Raw genomic sequence first — 15,460 nt, forward strand, 5'->3', positions numbered from 1 at the left:
TCATTTTTGTCATTTTTGTCATTTTTGTCATTTTTGTCATTTTTGTCATTTTTGTCATTTTTGTCATTTTTGTCATTTTTGTCATTTTTGTCATTTTAGTCATTTTTGTCATTTTTGTCATTTTTGTCATTTTTGTCATTTTTGTCATTTTTGTCATTTTTGTCATTTTTGTCATTTTTGTCATTTTTGTCATTTTTGTCATTTTTGTCATTTTTGTCATTTTTGTCATTTTTGTCATTTTTGTCATTTTTGTCATTTTTGTCATTTTTGTCATTTTTGTCATTTTTGTCATTTTTGTCATTTTTGTCATTTTTGTCATTTTTGTCATTTTTGTCATTTTTGTCATTTTTGTCATTTTTGTCATTTTTGTCATTTTTGTCATTTTTTGTCATTTTTGTCATTTTTGTCATTTTTGTCATTTTTGCAATTTTTGTCATTTTTGCAATTTTTGTCATTTTTGTCATTTTTGTCATTTTTGTCATTTTTGTCATTTTTGTCATTTTTGTCATTTTTGTCATTTTTGTCATTTTTGTCATTTTTGTCATTTTTGTCATTTTTGTCATTTTTGTCTTTGTCATTTTTGTCATTTTTGTCATTTTTGTCATTTTTGTCATTTTTGTCATTTTTGTCATTTTTGTCATTTTTGTCATTTTTGTCATTTTTGTCATTTTTGTCATTTTTGTCATTTTTGTCATTTTTGTCATTTTTGTCATTTTGTCATTTTTGTCATTTTTGTCATTTTTGTCATTTTTGTCATTTTTGTCATTTTTGTCATTTTTGTCATTTTTGTCATTTTTGTCATTTTTGTCATTTTTGTCATTTTTGTCATTTTTGTCATTTTTGTCATTTTTGTCATTTTTTGTCATTTTTGTCATTTTTGTCATTTTTGTCATTTTTGTCGTTTTTGTCATTTTTGTCATTTTTGCCATTTTTGTCATTTTTGTCATTTTTGTCATTTTTGTCATTTTTGTCATTTTTGTCATTTTTGTCATTTTTGTCATTTTTGTCATTTTTGTCATTTTTGTCATTTTTGTCATTTTTGTCATTTTTGTCATTTTTGTCATTTTTGTCATTTTTGTCATTTTTGTCATTTTTGTCATTTTTGTCATTTTTGTCATTTTAGTCATTTTTGTCATTTTTGTCATTTTTGTCATTTTTGTCATTTTTGTCATTTTTGTCATTTTTGTCATTTTTGTCATTTTTGTCATTTTTGTCATTTTTGTCATTTTTGTCATTTTTGTCATTTTTGTCATTTTTGTCATTTTTGTCATTTTTGTCATTTTTGTCATTTTTGTCATTTTTGTCATTTTTGTCATTTTTGTCATTTTTGTCATTTTTGTCATTTTTGTCATTTTTGTCATTTTTGTCATTTTTGTCATTTTTGTCATTTTTGTCATTTTTGTCATTTTTGTCATTTTTGTCATTTTTGTCATTTTTGTCATTTTTGTCATTTTTGTCATTTTTGTCATTTTTGTCATTTTTGTCATTTTTGTCATTTTTGTCATTTTTGTCATTTTTGTCATTTTTGTCATTTTTGTCATTTTTGTCATTTTTGTCATTTTTGTCATTTTTGTCATTTTTGTCATTTTTGTCATTTTTGTCATTTTTGTCATTTTTGTCATTTTTGTCATTTTTGTCATTTTTGTCATTTTTGTCATTTTTGTCATTTTTGTCATTTTTGTCATTTTTGTCATTTTTGTCATTTTTGTCATTTTTGTCATTTTTGTCATTTTTGTCATTTTTGTCATTTTTGTCATTTTTGTCATTTTTGTCATTTTTGTCATTTTTGTCATTTTTGTCATTTTTGTCATTTTTGTCATTTTTGTCATTTTTGTCATTTTTGTCATTTTTGTCATTTTTGTCATTTTTGTCATTTTTGTCATTTTTGTCATTTTTGTCATTTTTGTCATTTTTGTCATTTTTGTCATTTTTGTCATTTTTGTCATTTTTGTCATTTTTGTCATTTTTGTCATTTTTGTCATTTTTGTCATTTTTGTCATTTCTGTCATTTCTGTCATTTTTGTCATTTTTGTCATTTTTGTCATTTTTGTCATTTTTGTCATTTTTGTCATTTTTGTCATTTTTGTCATTTTTGTCATTTTTGTCATTTTTGTCATTTTTGTCATTTTTGTCATTTTTGTCATTTTTGTCATTTTTGTCATTTTTGTCATTTTTGTCATTTTTGTCATTTTTGTCATTTTTGTCATTTTTGTCATTTTTGTCATTTTTGTCATTTTTGTCATTTTTGTCATTTTTGTCATTTTTGTCATTTTTGTCATTTTTGTCATTTTTGTCATTTTTGTCATTTTTGTCATTTTTGTCATTTTTGTCATTTTTGTCATTTTTGTCATTTTTGTCATTTTTGTCATTTTTGTCATTTTTGTCATTTTTGTCATTTTTGTCATTTTTGTCATTTTTGTCATTTTTGTCATTATTGTCATTTTTGTCATTTTTGTCATTTTTGTCATTTTTGTCATTTTTGTCATTTTTGTCATTTTTGTCATTTTTGTCATTTTTGTCATTTTTGTCATTTTTGTCATTTTTGTCATTTTTGTCATTTTTGTCATTTTTGTCATTTTTGTCATTTTTGTCATTTTTGTCATTTTTGTCATTTTTGTCATTTTTGTCATTTTTGTCATTTTTGTCATTTTTGTCATTTTTGTCATTTTTGTCATTTTTGTCATTTTTGTCATTTTTGTCATTTTTGTCATTTTTGTCATTTTTGTCATTTTTGTCATTTTTGTCATTTTTGTCATTTTTGTCATTTTTGTCATTTTTGTCATTTTTGTCATTTTTGTCATTTTTGTCATTTTTGTCATTTTTGTCATTTTTGTCATTTTTGTCATTTTTGTCATTTTTGTCATTTTTGTCATTTTTGTCATTTTTTGTCATTTTTGTCATTTTTGTCATTTTTGTCATTTTTGCAATTTTTGTCATTTTTGCAATTTTTGCAATTTTTGTCATTTTTGTCATTTTTGTCATTTTTGTCATTTTTGTCATTTTTGTCATTTTTGTCATTTTTGTCATTTTTGTCATTTTTGTCATTTTTGTCATTGTTGTCATTTTTGTCATTTTTGTCATTGTTGTCATTTTTGTCATTTTTGTCATTTTTGTCATTTTTGTCATTTTTGTCATTTTTGTCATTTTTGTCATTTTTGTCATTTTTGTCATTTTTGTCATTTTTGTCATTTTTGTCATTTTTGTCATTTTTGTCATTTTTGTCATTTTTGTCATTTTTGTCATTTTTGTCATTTTTGTCATTTTTGTCATTTTTGTCATTTTTGTCATTTTTGTCATTTTTGTCATTTTTGTCATTTTTGTCATTTTTGTCATTTTTGTAATTTTTGTCATTTTTGTCATTTTTGTCATTTTTGTCATTTTTGTCATTTTTGTCATTTTTGTCATTTTTGTCATTTTTGTCATTTTTGTCATTTTTGTCATTTTTGTCATTTTTGTCATTTTTGTCATTTTTGTCATTTTTGTCATTTTTGTCATTTTTGTCATTTTTGTCATTTTTGTCATTTTTGTCATTTTTGTCATTTTTGTCATTTTTTGTCATTTTTGTCATTTTTGTCATTTTTGTCATTTTTGTCGTTTTTGTCATTTTTGTCATTTTTGCCATTTTTGTCATTTTTGTCATTTTTGTCATTTTTGTCATTTTTGTCATTTTTGTCATTTTTGTCATTTTTGTCATTTTTGTCATTTTTGTCATTTTTGTCATTTTTGTCATTTTTGTCATTTTTGTCATTTTTGTCATTTTTGTCATTTTTGTCATTTTTGTCATTTTTGTCATTTTTGTCATTTTTGTCATTTTTGTCATTTTAGTCATTTTTGTCATTTTTGTCATTTTTGTCATTTTTGTCATTTTTGTCATTTTTGTCATTTTTGTCATTTTTGTCATTTTTGTCATTTTTGTCATTTTTGTCATTTTTGTCATTTTTGTCATTTTTGTCATTTTTGTCATTTTTGTCATTTTTGTCATTTTTGTCATTTTTGTCATTTTTGTCATTTTTGTCATTTTTGTCATTTTTGTCATTTTTGTCATTTTTGTCATTTTTGTCATTTTTGTCATTTTTGTCATTTTTGTCATTTTTGTCATTTTTGTCATTTTTGTCATTTTTGTCATTTTTGTCATTTTTTGTCATTTTTGTCATTTTTGTCATTTTTGTCATTTTTGCAATTTTTGTCATTTTTGCAATTTTTGTCATTTTTGTCATTTTTGTCATTTTTGTCATTTTTGTCATTTTTGTCATTTTTGTCATTTTTGTCATTTTTGTCATTTTTGTCATTTTTGTCATTTTTGTCATTTTTGTCATTTTTGTCATTTTTGTCATTTTTGTCATTTTTGTCATTTTTGTCATTTTTGTCATTTTTGTCATTTTTGTCATTTTTGTCATTTTTGTCATTTTTGTCATTTTTGTCATTTTTGTCATTTTTGTCATTTTTGTCATTTTTGTCATTTTTGTCATTTTTGTCATTTTTGTCATTTTTGTCATTTTTGTCATTTTTGTCATTTTTGTCATTTTTGTCATTTTTGTCATTTTTGTCATTTTTGTCATTTTTGTCATTTTTGTCATTTTTGTCATTTTTGTCATTTTTGTCATTTTTGTCGTTTTTGTTTTTTATAAAACAATATTGTAAAAGCAATAGCTTACTATACTAGTTATAGAAAAGTTTGGTTTTACATTTTTACACCCCAGTATTTTATTTTCAAATCCTTTTTTGATTTCTAAACTTGAAACTCACCAAATTTCACAGAAACAAACAACTACAAAACTTACGCTGTGCAAGGAATTTTAACTGGCTTTCTCCGGTTTTGCTACATCATTCACTTGCTGAGCCAAATCCTGCCGTAGTTTCCTAGAACATTCCTCACAGCATCCGACGAGCAACACTCCCACGCCCTGCTCATTGAGCAGATCGGCCAGCAACGACGACAGCTTCAAGGATAGCATTGATAAAGTTCCCATCTCACACAGCAAACACTCTCGACTCGACTCAACGAATGTGTTTTTCAAAAAAGGGGCCACAGAGAAAGAAAAAAGGAATCCAGTAAAGTGATGCAAACAAGCGAATCCAGTCATGAGCTGGTAGTGGGTTCCTTCCTACAATTGGCTTTGGTGAGAAAATTTCTCTTTCGTTCAGCCGCCGGGCGCAGCAGCAAGACGCTTTGCCGAAAAAGGTCCCAAAATAAAAGAAGCAGAAATGGTTAAAAGTTGCCAGAAAAAAAGAGACATCATTTATATTACGATACGAGCATGACAGTTTTTTTTATCTGTCTACCATTCAAAGTTTCCGTACGTACTTTCAGCATACGGACGAACAATGACCGCGGCCTATTGGGTCGGCTTGACTCAAAGAGTTGTTTTTGGTGGCAGACGCAAGACGCAACAGCCAGGGCAGCGATGATCGTTCGTGTATGTATTTACAAATTGCGTGGTTCAAGTGGTAATTTTTTTTTCTTTGAGAGTCCTCACATCAGCGATATTTATCTTGTTGACTTCTCTCAAGTGACATCTTGGCGCATGCATTTAGGAGAAAGCACCATCTGAATGAAATGATTTGAATGAGAAAAATACATTGGTGAGGTTAGTTAAAAATAACTTGAAAAAAAAAAAAACTTCGGATACCATTTCAAACCGATTCTGGAATCAAATAAATTCAATCAGTGGCTTTCCTGTTTGTGCGGATTTTCAAAAGCTCGTTGTGCCGCGAAACAGAACAGAAGACAAAAAATCTCTGCAAGGCTAAGAAATATGGGTACCTACTTGTGGTTGAATGCCTTGGGTAAATACAAAGCTGCCATTGTTTAGTCAATGTCAATCGCAAAATTGAAAGAAAAATCTAAGAAATCGACAAGTATGGCAAACAAAGAGCTTTTCACGATTTCGTTTTACTTTTATTTTTATAAAACTACTAGCTGACCCGTTGTGCTTTGCTACACCTTCCGGAAATAAATGTAGTTTGTAAAAATTTAAAATTTAGATTTTAGAGAGCATTTTTTTAAATCAAACTTCATCATACTTCAGAACCAACAACTTTGAAATGAGAGCTGCAGCTGCAGTTCTGAATAGCAATTCAAAGATGGTATATATTGTTTACTGAACTTTGATCTCTAAACTCGTTTTTCAAGATCTGAAATTTGTACTCTGTACCCAAAAAAACCTTTTCAAATATGGTCCCTTCTTTGAAAATCTCGTTATCTTAAATTTACATGGGAGCAAATTTAACCGGCTCGATACCCAAACAGCACTTATCATGGTAATGAAAAATATATTAAATTAGTTATGTATTAAATACAGTGCAAATTTCTTTTTTTTAAATAAATTTACTACGGTAAACATAAAAATATTTAAAAAAAATTTCAGTTGCATCACTAAATAAGTTCTCAGCGTTTTTTTTTATTTTCTCTTTGAAAGTCAAATATTCAAAAATGTAGGCAAAAACAAATTTTTAAGTTTACATTAGTCCCGTATATTGGGGCAAGTGTATATGTAAAGCTTATTTTCAGATGCGTCAGAGAAATGGCTTTAAAATGGATTTAATGCGTATCTCTGTTTGCTTGTTTTATCAAGTTTCATTGTTATATCTGCAGTATAAATTTTTGTTTGTTACTCCATTTTTAAACGAATGCTGTTCAAAGCGAATGACCTTCATTTACAAAGACGTTTAATAATTTTAAATATCCGCTTCAGTTTCAACATTCGGAATACCCCTTCTGATCTTTCCAACATTTTGAATCATTTTGAAGATGAATTTCTTAAAAGTTCGACGTTTGCCCTTGCTCCACCGTGTAAGTTGACAGAAGGGAATATTGTTTTTAACACTTTAAGGGTAAACTAAAAATTTCTCTTAAAAATTTTGCGTCCAGTTGAATATCAGTTCTAAAGTCTCGCTTTTCAAAAACGAAGCGGATCAAAAGTCTCTTTTATGCAGCCATGTAACACAAAAACACTTTTCATGTTAAGTACGTACTTGAATTGGTATGTAAGCGAAAAGTACGATGTTTTTTTCAGAATTATTTTAAAAAAACGTCTCGGTGGTCGAATGGTTAGCGTGGTAGGACGGTAATCGTTAGACCACTGATGACATGGGTTCGATTCCCATCTCGGTACTGGGTGTTAAATGTTAATCTTAAGTTGTCCACGTCATTTATTCAGTCTGTAAAGCCCCTAAGTCGGCTAAGACGGTGTATGTCTTTTTTTTTTAAATAAAAAGCTCTCATTTTCATTTCTAAATTCGTTTCAGTTGTGAATTTGGGCCGAAGTAACAATTTCTAGAAGAAAACATAATTTTTAATTATTTCAACAGAAAAAGTTGAGCGTTTGAACATGTTCTAATGTTCCTTGAATGAAAAGTCGAATGCTACCTACATTAACACGAACTAAATATGGAAGTATTTTTGCAAATCTTTCAATTGGTTTTGATTCGATTGATAAAATACCAATCCGTGTCACATCTAGGCGTCATTTATTACCACGTGCTGTGTACAAATCAAATAAGCAAGAAAAAACACATCTAGGTTGCATATCACCCCACGTGTTTGAGAAACAGGCGCCTTATTGGTAAATTTTCCAGCAATCAATGAACATTGTGCTTTGGTTACTATCCTCTTACGACGACTTTTGCTCGCCCATGGAGAGGAAAAACAAACCCCAGGTTGAGAAATACGCGCCAAAATATTCCTACTGATCAGTAAGCTATGCCTGGGTTACTTTCCTTTTGCGACGCTGGCTCGCGACGCCTCGACCATAGAGACGAAAAACAAACCGCCCAAAGGAAAAAAAAATCTCAAGAAAATGGATGTCATGACTTTAATTTGTTTCGAAAAACTACAAATTTTGTATGGAAGTCTCTCCTTCCTTAAGTCGGATGGAGATTTGACTATTACAGAAACCATCCCCGGCCTCAAAAACCCTCAGATGCCAGTTTTGACGATGATCGGTTCAGTAGTTTCCGAGTCTATAGGGAACAGACAGACAGACAAACATTCATTTTTATATATATAGATTTTATAAATTTCTGAAAGAGTAAGCTTTTGTAAAAAAAATCGTTAAAGCAATAATGCATATGCAGCTTAAAGATTTTAAGATTCAGTAAATCAAAAAAAAAAAAAAACTAGTTTTGATAAAGAAAGTACCAAAAAACATCTTAATAACCAGAGCTGATCCATATCGTAACACACATCTCAATCAACCTGCATTTCCCCTTGATGTGTAGTTTATCAAATAAATTATTACCGCCCCGGCCGCAAACATAATTACAGGTGACACATATTCACCGGACCGGATTCAGACGAGCCTTTTAAGTCAGCCGAGAGCTGTTGCAATCTCACCCCTCCTGAAAAGTGGCCAGCAGAAGGGAAATTTCCACGGAAGCACGCATCTACGCCTGAGATAGTGTCTCCGCGTGTATTATTCCTGGCCAGGCCACCTTGGTCACAGGAGGACTTGTCCTGAAACCGTGCGTCGATTGAAGATTCTGCACACGTATGTGCTCATTATACTGAATGCCTGCCTTGTGACTGAGAGTGGGTCCTCCTCGTGGTGGATCTCACCGGAGACAAAGTAGGTACCCCTACTTGGAACGAGATCGCGTATTCAGACACGTACCCTCGAGAAGTCCTACTACCGCTTCCATCAGAGTGCACAGCAAAAAGTTTTCCAGGGGACAGACTCCGAATGGCCCTGGAGCGGCCGACGCGGAGACAACTTTAGCAGATTGCGATCACGCGATTATCAACGTCATAAACATTTCAAGTGCGCGGCGATGAAAAACTTGCTCCCGATTGCCTGCAGAAGATTTCATCCTAGCACCGGGGAAACATCTCAAGAGGCAACGAAAGGTAAGCAACTTCTTGAAAAACCTTCTTGTGAGCTGTGAATCGAGCAAATAAAAAGCTAAAAGATGTTTGCTGACAACTGCTAACGTAGTTTCGGTCTGATACAAGTTTGAAAGTTATGAGATAAATGTCCCGTTTGTAATGATTTTTTTTCAATTTTTCAAAAATTAGAAAAACTAATGATTTGCTTACCATCTGCCTGAAAGGTGGCAGTTATTAGGGAACACGTGCTGCACTAATACATATGAAGGTAATAAGTGTCAACAGATGTTCATTTGTTGAATTATAGCATAAGTGTTTTACCCTAAAGAGACAGGTTTCTTCACAGCAATTAGACTAGAAAATGGACACCATGCTTGCATGTCAACCAAATGTTATAACCATCCTTGGTCAAGCTTGTCACTTTCCTGATGATGTCTAAAGCTGTGATGTATGTTGCATCTAGTAAACAACAGCTTAAACAATTAGTTCTCATACAAAAAACGTTAAAGCTTCAAAAAGAAACTTGATTGGGGGAATAAACCTGCAAACAAAAATTCATTGACAAGTATATACGAGTTATAATAGGGTGATTTGCCAATCGTTGTCCCCTTACCCATTGTTGTACAGAATGACTTAAAAAGTCAATACTTCAGCTGTTTTTCAACTTTTTCCCAAAATCAAACTAAATCATGTTAATTGGAATGTTCACTGATAAAATCAGGCTTTTGCGATATTTTCTGCTGTAAAAAATGCATATAACGACAGTTTTTATTTTTCTTGTTTTTTTCGCGCGATTTATGTGCTAATTGTTAGACAAAACCTTAAGATTCCTTCTACGGCAAATAAGGTTTTATGTCAGAACAAAACATTTTCTTTCTTCGGTTTTCTTTACGAAACGTTTGTTGGACAATTTTAACACAATGAGATTGAAAAAAATTTACAATCCATACACAACCAGAGAAAATATCGGATCGTGCAACAATTGGTCCGCTCAATCTCCTCCTGCCCCGTTGTTATACATAAGTCCGATGCAAGATTTCTATGAAAATTTCAAATTTATTAATTTGTATACCTCCAAAAACTTTGTTAGATTGTTTGTTTATACTAGCAAAAATAGCTAAAAAAAAATTGAAAAACTCAGGACTCATAAAATTGGCGCAACGTGTTTTGGTTTGTACGGGAAATGGAAATTTTCATTCAAAAATCACCAGAAATTTACTAAAAGTTAAAAAAAAAAATTTTAAATTTGAAACATTTTTGGTTCTTCCAATACATTTAATTTGAACAAAAACCAATCCTAACTTGTACCCTAGAAATGATATTCGATATCATAAAAAATTTCAAAATTAAAACTTTGTTGTTTCTTACTGCTAATTCAGGCATGTCAAACTCGTTTAAGTGTGCGGGCCGCATTAAAAATCTTTCATTTCCAAAAACAATATTATTTCCTCTCGTAGCAAAAAAAAAATCTTTTTAATATTTTGTGGCAGGAAAGTCAGCGTACTTCTGTGTAGTAGGGAATTTTGTGATAATTTAAGACGGGGCTACGTGGGCTGCATTGACCAAGGCCGCGGGCCGCATACGGCCCGCGAACCCCCAGTTTGACATGCCTTTCCTAATTTAAAGCTGGTTATCCGAATGATGAAAATGAAAAATCGCAATTAACTGCTTTGCATAGCCAATGAGTTTGATGATTTATATAACCTTTCATGAAATTATTGAAAGCTCCAGCAAGCAAAGCCTGCAGTTTTATAATACTTTTCAATGGGTTCCGTTTTTTTTTTATTTTGAAACGGTTCTAACTTTTTTCGAGAAATACTTTTCTTCTTCCCATGTTGGCAAAAATGAAGCTTAAGAATTTGTAAAATCAATATCTAATCAAAGACAAACTGCATTTCAAGCTTATTTGAATTTCCTGGATGATTTCATATGCAAAAATTTTTTCTTCCATACAAATTTCCGAAAATTGAATTTTTCCGTTCAACTATTAATTTTAGTAATTTCTGTGCTCTAATTAACTGTTTTCCACTCAGAATTTTCATATTTTATGCACTCAATGTTGATTTTCAATAACTCAAACTTTATTCAATGACACTTCATTTTTCTATTAATTTATTTTATCTATTTTCATATATTAAAATTGAAGTTTTGAGATTATTGAACTCGTTGAAAAACATATCTTGTGTAGTCGGGCAACTTGCAATATCTAAAAAATGTCATAGCCACTTAAACTGCTTTGGTTTTGAGGGACTCTACTTTAATCAGATTCTTTTTGAAATCCTTTGTTCCGACTATTCACAACCCGGTTGCTGAAATTTGGAGACGACAAATCTCAAAGAACTGTATTTAATGTTGATTTCATGAAAATCCGAAATATTACTTATCATGTGCAATTTTTTCAGAATTTCAAATCTGCCGTCGAGCTAGAACCGAGACATTTGAGTGAAGCTTTATTTGGCTCTTTTTATTCAGAAAATAAACTGTCATAACATCGTGAAACTTAATTTGAACAGTTTTTCTGATGATGAATTGTTAGGAAAGATTTCAATGTAAAATATATGTTTTTTCAAGATGTATGAAATGCTACAGAGGATATATTTATTACAATTAATCCCACTTTCATGAGAAAGATATTCAAAATAAATTAACTCTTTGAAAAATCAGACGAATTCAGAAATTTGAAACTTTGGGCGTGGTTTAGTCCATTTTTAAGCTTTAAATTGATATTCATCATATAAAAATTGCTCGACTTCCAAGTGAGTCCTAAAGCAATTATTTTATAAAATTACACTTTTTTCACCTGTAAATAGGCACTTTAAAAAAAGTTTTAGATACCTGTCAGTTTCTTCTATGGAATTTCATTGGCACAAAATTTCATGTTGGTAGAACATATGAAGAGAAAAGCTCAATACTGGGCAAATAAGGTCAAATAACACTTCATTCATATGGTTCTGGTTAAATTAAGCGGCATATTTGAGTTTCTGAGCAAATTTCACGTGAGAAATGCCATTCCAGATTCTCAAACTGGTGGCTTCGTGTTAGTTTTTTAGATTTTGGATCCGAATTTTCCCATTGTGCATAGGACGGTTTATATGGAAGACCCCCTCAAAAGGGACCGTCTCCGAATTGGATTTCATTTGAACCTAGTAGTTCTCATAATAAACTTCCGTAACAAATATTAGCCTCTTCGACTACATGATGGCTGAGCCTTAAGAAGATTTTTAAAATGTGCAACCATTGGAAAAAATCGGACAACATTATGCACGACATAAAATTTGCCTGTGCAACTATTGGGCACAGACAAGCTGTTTTAAATGATTTTTTTGAAATTTGATGTCACTTTTTTCGAACACTTGAACTTTTGGATCTTGTTGACCAATTCTGTATGAGTTTAATCGACAAAAAAACTCGAGTGAATTCGGTTGAAATGAATAAAATACATCATAAAAACCAAAATCATGTGCGTAGCTGTGCAACGATTGCAAATCGTCCTAAATTGGATTTTCTCAATAAATATATTTTAACACAAAATTTTATTGTCTATTTTATTAACATTTTCGTCTATGAAACTAGTGGTCAAATACGTTTTCAAAATACTTTTATATTATACAAAGTGACATATATTCAACATTTAAAAGATAATATCATTAAGAAACCCGGGAAAGAAATCGCGCATCTTTCGCGGCTTGTAATTACTACAATAAGACAGGAAAAGCCCACTCTGAGAGCGAGTTCACTGGTGTTGGGAGAAAGTGGTTGAAATTTTGACATTTTGAACATTTTACCATGCAAAAATGTTTTCAAGATCTTTTGGCGTTGTATTTTTTTATAGCACTGTTTCTATTTCAGCCGTATTTGATATAAAGATTGCTATTTTTGCATCATAGCATACGAAACTATAACACGTGTTGTTAAAAAACTTGAAGGCCACAGATCTTGAAAATGTTTTTGCATGGTAAAATATTCGAAATGTGAAGAAAGTGACAAAATTTCTACCACCTTTTCCCAACACCAGTGAATTTGTTCCGAGCAAAGCAAAGTTTGAGTTACACGGTCTTGAAGCTATTGGCTATTTGCAGTTCAAAACGACAGAGGGCCCAGCGATCAAAATGATGATGTTAGGGACTCATGTGTCAAAACAAGTAGCAGTTTTCCAAAACACATGAAAAATTTTGAGAATTTCGCAGTTAAATAAAATATTTAATCAATAAGGATTGGAGAATATGGTAAGAAAAAGTGAATTCATGAATCGATTATACTATTTATAACATTTTCATCATTTCAACTTAATAAATTTTTAGTTTTTGGGAAAAAAAGTAAGAGTCAACTTGCTCATCCAGCAGTTATTAACTGGATACATGGTAACTTACGATGACTTGTTGATGAAGCCTTAGCCACAACTGCGGAACGACCGTGCACCCAAGGTGGCTACAATACATACATACAAAAATGTAAAATCCAACTTGCTGCAGCTCGAAAGACCTACCCGGAGAAAGAATATTTAAAGTGCCGCTATTAAACAGCAAAAGTTCTCCAAAAGGAGCGATTTGTCAATAAACGACATGGAAAGAATTTTTTGAAGCAACTCAGACATGAGGATTTCTTAGCTCATATTATTTTTATTCATTTTAATCAAGTTCGTTTCCATGAAAAAAAAATCAATTTTTTTAGATACGTGACGAGTTTCAGAATAAAAAAATTTGCTACTTAAACATCATTCGGAAAACAATTGCTAAAGAATGTGATGGAACGGACGGACCTGATAAGGAACTGCGTTGGAAAAGGATGTTTTGTTTTTCAACGGAATTAAAAAAAAATCTCTGCTGGCAGAATCAGCCACACAGTCCGATTACTAGTAAACGAGCTAAAAGCAAAAGAAAGTGTCCTATTACTAGAAGAACTGCCGATTCGTCTGCAGTGGTTTCTCAATGTCTGATTTTTCAAAATTGATTATATATTGGGAAAAGCGTGTAGAGTGTTATACCTTAGCAAATTTCAATAATGATCGAAAAGCTTATAATAATTTTGCATTATTTATACTAATACTTAAGCTTAGAAAGATAGCACAACAGATTGTTCGGTTCTATTAAATGTTATTCTAGCCCCCTTTATTCTAGCTGTCGTAAAAATCGTATAATTTTTTTAAAGGTGAAAATAATATTTTATGTTCAAAAATAATAATTGATTCGTTAGTAACTCCTAAAATATTTTCTTTATTTAGTAACTAAGTTTTTTTTATTAGTTGATCACCCAGGTGGTAAATCCTTTTTACGGATTGCATTCCAAGGCACGGCGAGCGACCGAGTCCCCCCAGTATGCTACTCTGGGTCCATTGGTGCAATTGGACGACTCATGATACTAAGTACCCCTACGCCATAAAGTCCACCTGGGGCCTCTGGCCATAATTCCCACCCGGACCTGCAACGAAGGCTATACCCGAGATGGGAGACCAAGTCCGCGCTTAAGCGCTCATCGGCAACTCTAGCTCGAGTCAAACTCCAGCATATATACCCTGCCTCTTGTTACGATTCAAGACTAAGGACCTCTCCTCTAACGACTCGAGATCCGGCCTTTACTCGCAACTCGAGACTAACTTGGTTCCCACGAAAATCGTGCGCTCCGCCTCTGTTCGAGACCACTGCAAGAGACCAATGACCTCTCCTCTGACGACTCGAGATCTTGGCTCCGCTTGGCTTGGCTCGAGGCCCTCTCCTCTTTGCCCGTACGTGTGCCGATCGAGAGCAGCTTATCCTGGACACGCGCCTGTCACAGCGCACTCAGGTGACTCACCCGCCGACGACGTGAAGTCACCCTACCCGAGAGTATTTCGCGGCGTAAATACTCTTTCCCCTACGAGTTTCCCTCGTAGGGAGCGCGTTTTACTTAGATACTCCGCGGCGCGGCGGTGGACGATCGCGACGTACCTAAGCAGCTCGGCATACGCAGAAAATATTGTCTTATCTTTGTACGCTTTACTTCTAGGATCGGACGCACACTACTTAAATGCCCCCCGCCGAAAGGGCATTCTACTCCGACCGTGGTCCGGTCTTCCTCCTCCCTTTTTGGCTGGCAACCCTAGGACGCCTGTCACAGCACACGTATGGGTCTTAGAGGCTTGCGACTCAGATGAATCCCGACGGTGATGTCATCCTACCCGACTCGAGTGGCTCAGCCGACGGCGAGTATTCCGCGACGTGAATACTCTTTCCCCTACGAGTTCGACTGCGGAGAAGGTATTGTTTTATCCCTACAGCTTCCGTCGCAGAGGGCGCGTTCGACTCGGATTCTCCACGACGGTTACGTTGGAGGTATCCTACACACAGACGCGCGACGTACCTAGCAGCTCGGCATACGCAGAAGGTATTGTCTTATCTTTGTATGCTTTACTGCCAAGGTCGGACGCACACTACTCAGGTGCTCCCCGACGAAGGAGTCACCCTACACCGATCGCGGACTGGTGCTGGTTCCAACTCCTCTGCAGGGCAGTCATGATCCGGGTGAACCCATCGCTGACCACGCGCCAAGTATTGGCGTCCTCACACATCCTCCGTACGATGTTGTCGACTGTCGTGTCTGGTCCTCAGGCAAGCATGTTAGCACGTACCTCTTCGAACCTTGGACAGTTGAACACAACGT

This window comes from Uranotaenia lowii, chromosome 2, assembly GCF_029784155.1.
Source record: "Uranotaenia lowii strain MFRU-FL chromosome 2, ASM2978415v1, whole genome shotgun sequence".
In the NCBI taxonomy this organism is placed as follows: domain Eukaryota; kingdom Metazoa; phylum Arthropoda; class Insecta; order Diptera; family Culicidae; genus Uranotaenia; species Uranotaenia lowii.